Below are 4,530 nucleotides of genomic sequence, written 5' to 3'. Positions count from 1 at the left end.
TTGAATAAATACTATTTATCATTTGAAGAAAAGCTTCACTTATTCCTATACTTACTATTGTTTATAAAAGTAATAGGAATTGTCAAAAAGCCTTTTCTGCATCTATTGATAAAATTACATTTTTTTTTTGTTTTCGTTATTGATGCAGTCAGTTGTGTTTATAGTTTTCCTACTATTGCACTAGCCTTGGATTCTTGGTGTAAATCTAGTGTGATCATAGCATATAATCTTTGTGATCTGTTGCTTATTCTCCTTGCTAATACTTCATTTTTTTGGCATCAATATTCATTAGGGTATATTGGTCTATAGTTTTCTTTCTCTGTTTTGGCTTTCTCTGGTGCAGGTACCAAGATCATTATTTTTATCATATAAGACACTTGGTAGGAGCCCTTCTTTTCCATCCCCCCCCCAAAAAAAAGTTTGTGTAGTTTTAGAATTGTCAATTAAATGTTTAGTAGAATTCATTAGTAAATTCATCTGGTCCTGGGAATTTTTTCCTTGGGAGTTCATTTAAGACTTGTTGGTGTTGTTTTTTTAAAGTACTCTATTTCCTATTTTGCTAATCTGGGAAATTGATTTTTTTTTAATAAATATCATCTATTTCATTTAGATCATCAGTTTCATTGGCATGTAGTTGGACAAAATAGCTCCTAATAATGTTATTTTTCTTCAATGGTTGTGAATTCATCTTTTAAACTTTTTATACTGGTTACTTGGTTCTTTTTTTAAAAATCAACTTAATAGCTTATCTATTTTATTGTTTTAAAATAGTTCCTACCTTTCAATGGCTTTTTTGCTTTCAACTTTGTTAATCTCTTTTGATTTTCAGGATTTATAATTTGGCATTTAATTGGAGGTTTTTAATTTGTTAGTTTTCTAGTTTTTTTTTTATTTGCATGACCAATTTATTGATCTGCTCTTCTCTTTTACTGATGAAAACATTAAGAGATTTAAAATTTCCTCTAAGTATTGCTTTGGCTGCTTCCCAAGGGCTTTGATGTGTTGTCTCATTTTTGCCATTATCTTTTTTTCATTCTTTTTTTTTTTTTTTTGGAGTGGGGAAGGCAGGGCAATTGGGGTTAAGTGACTTGCCCAAAGTCACACAGCTAGTAAGTGTGCCAAGTGTCTGAGGCCATATTTGAACTCAGGTCCTCCTGACTCCAGGGCCAGTGCTCTACTCACTGCGCCAACTGGCTGCCCCATTTTTGTCATTATCTTTTTCTTTTGTTTGTTTGTTTTTGGCAGGGCAATTGGGGTTAAGTGACTTACCCAAGGTCACACAGCTAGTACGTGTCAAGTGTCTGAGGCTGGATTTGAGCTCAGGTCCTCCTGACTCCAGGGTCAGTGCTCTATTCACTGCACCACCTAGCTGCCCCCAATCGTCATTATCTTTAATGAAATTAGTGAATGTTTCTATGAATTGTTCTTTTACTCACTCATTCTTAAAGATTGTTACTTAGTTTCCAATTAATGTTTAATCTTTGCTTCAAAGGCCCTCTTTAATTGATTGTAATTTTTATCACATTATGTTTAGTAAAAGATGCACTTAGTATTTATGCTTTTCTGCATTTGTTTATGAGGTTTTTATGCCCTAACATATTTTTTTTGTGAAGATGCCATGCACAGCTGATAAATAGGAATAAACTGAGATTCTCCATTGTTACAGTTTTACTTTTCTCACTATTACTCATTTACCTCTTCTTCTAAGAACTTAGAGGCTATGCCATTTAGTTTCTACCTTATCTACCTTAATTTATTGTTTGGGCTTGCTGAGCTCTTCTAACAGTTTAAGAAGCACTGAAGGGGTCACAAGTGAAAAGTTTTAAGAAGCCCTGGTTTAGAGTACATTTTAGCAAAATGTAGTTTCCATGTTTATCTCTTTTTATTAGGTGTATTTTTCCTTTTGTTTTGTCTGAGGTTATAATTTATACTCTTGCCTTTTTTACTACAGCTGAAGTATAATAGATTTTGCTCTATCCCCATATTTTAACTTTATGTATCTTAATGTATCAAGTGTAAAAAGCATCTCTTTCTGTATCAAGTGTTAAAACTTTAAAAACATTGTTAGATTGTTCTGCTGTCTTCTGTTTTATGAATGAGTTCATCTTATTCACATTGACAGTTATGATTGTTAGGATTTTTCTTTTCTTTTTTCCCCAACCCCTCTTTGAGAGATTGTTTTGCTTCTGATTAATCTCTCCTTTAATCTTACCTCCCACTTACTCCCTTTCCCTCTGTTTCCCTGTGGATGAAATATATTTCTGTATCCATCTCTCTCTCTCTCTCTCCCTCTCTCTCTCTCTCCCTCCCTCTCTGTATTCTTCCTTCCTTTGACTAGTGTAGATGAGTGAGCCTCCCCGCTCACTCTTTCTTGTATAAATTTCTACTTTCACAACCTTATGTTGGAAATTTCCCCCCATTCTTCCTCTTCCAGGGTATTCCATTTTCCATTCTTCTTTTAGGGGTGATTCCATGATCATGAAGGTGGTTTCCCCAGGGTGAGGCTTATCTACTGCACTCCAGATGGGCTGATCCTTGTGATTTTCCCAAATGCAGGAGACTTGACTGCATAATTTGTGGTAGTGGGAGACCCTGTTTGTGCTCTCTCCTGATCTTTCTCCTTAAAAAAAAAAAAGATAATACAAATATAAGAGAATCACTCCCAGGCCCTCTGTCAAATTCGGCTACCTCTATGACTCTTCATTGTGATAGAGTTCTGAGGGGCTACAGCCATCATCTCCCTAGTAAAAATGTAAACAGTTTAACCTTGTTTAGTCCCTTATGACTGTACATTTATGTTTATCTTTTTATGGTTATCTTGACTCCTATGTTTGTCTGTCAGATTTTCTACTTAGCTCTGTTCTTTTGATCAGGAATGCTTAGAAGTTCTTTATTTCATCAAAGGTCCATTTTTCTCCATGTAGGAAGGATTATGCTTAGTTTTTCTGGTTATTCTTGGTTGTAAGCCTTCTGTCCTTTGCCTTCTGGAATATTGTATTCCAAGCTTTTTTCTCCTTTATATTGGTGGCTGCTAAACTATGTATCATCCTGTGAGTCCACCATACTTGAATTCTTTCTTTCTGGATGCTTGCAGTTTTTTTTTCTTTGATTTGGGAGCTTTGGATTGATTTGGGGTTTGTTTTAGGAGGTAGCTGGTAGATTTTAATTTCTGCTTTTCCCTTTGTTTCCAAGAGATTTGGGCAGTTATTTTTTATGATTAAAATATGCTATCTTTTTGGTCTTGGCTTTCAAGTAGCCCAGTGATTCTTAAATGATCTATTTTCCTGATCAGTTGTTTTGCTTCAAGATACCTTATATTTTCTTGTATTTTTCCAGTTTTTAAATTTTGTTTTAATATTTCTTGATGTTTGGTTAATTTGGTTAATTGGTTAGTTTGGTTAATTACAATTTTCAGGGAGTTATTTTCTTGGATAAAATTTTGTACCTCTTGTTCCAAGCTGTTAATTCTCATTTCATATCTTTCTTCCATAGCTCTCATTTGGCATATAAAAATAATTTCTAGCTCCTTTTCTAAATTCTTGCTTTAACTTTTCTAGGGACTCTTTTTGGACTTGGGTCCAAGCTGCATTTTTCTTTGAGGCTCTGCTTGTAGATGTTTTTGAGGCATTCTCTTCTTCTGGGTTTTGTCTTGAGCTTCCTTCTTGCCATCATATCTCTTTATGGTCCCTCTTTGGTGTCTAAGACCTTAGACCCTTTGGGCCTAGGATGTCTAGATCTGAGATATCCCAATTATACCTCAAGAAGGTCAATGATTAAAATGAAAGGCAGACACCAAAATATTTTAGCAGTATTTTCTATAGCAGCTAAGAACTAGAAACAAAGTAGGTGCCCATAAGCTGGGGAATGGCTAAACAAATTGTGGCATATTGTAATATAATATTAGGTATGAATATAACGTATTACTTGTACTGTAAGAAATGGTTAAGAGAATCATGAAGAGACTTATATGAACTAATATAAAAATGTAAGCAGATCCAGGAACTATACATATAGTGAATGTAAATGTAAAGAACAGCAAAACAATGGAAACTGAATGCTATGAAATCATAAACAAATTTGGCTCTAAAAAAGATATATGAGAAGATGAATCCCCCTCTTATGTACATAAGTGTAGACTATGCGTTTGGAACCCATGAACTGGGTGTATGTTGCCAAACTTTTTCTACTGTTGGTTTTGTTGAACTGGTTTTTTTTTTTTCTTTCCTACTCTTTATTATGAAGGATGGCTCTGGAAGATTGGGGAGGTGGGAATGTGTGCAAAATATATTGGGAAACAAATATAGTGATATAAAAAAAGATACCAACAAAAATAGTTTAAAAAATATAAAAAGACCAAGAAAGGAAGAAGTCTTCAGGAAGAGAGGATGGTCAAGAATCCAGTTTTGCAGAGAAGAAAGATGAGGACTGAGAAAAGGCCACCGATTTAGCAATTAAGAATTTCTTGGTTACCTTAGAGCAGTTTCAATCGAATGATGAATTTGTGGGGGTGAGGGGAGGAGAGGGAGGTAA

General features: G+C 34.5%; 1 non-coding gene across 1 annotated transcript; it reads left to right on the top strand.

Moving 5' to 3' along the window:
* The first annotated feature begins 2,449 nt into the window (after positions 1-2,449).
* Positions 2,450-2,611, top strand: LOC118858869. The gene has a single exon (XR_005010992.1). It is a non-coding gene; the product is annotated as a U1 spliceosomal RNA (small nuclear RNA).
* Positions 2,612-4,530: the final 1,919 nt, after the last annotated feature.

The sequence above is a fragment of the Trichosurus vulpecula genome, chromosome 7 (assembly GCF_011100635.1).
Source record: "Trichosurus vulpecula isolate mTriVul1 chromosome 7, mTriVul1.pri, whole genome shotgun sequence".
Taxonomy (NCBI): domain Eukaryota; kingdom Metazoa; phylum Chordata; class Mammalia; order Diprotodontia; family Phalangeridae; genus Trichosurus; species Trichosurus vulpecula.
The sequence above is the reverse complement of the archived record's forward strand: the minus strand, read 5'-3'. Positions and strand labels throughout refer to the sequence as shown.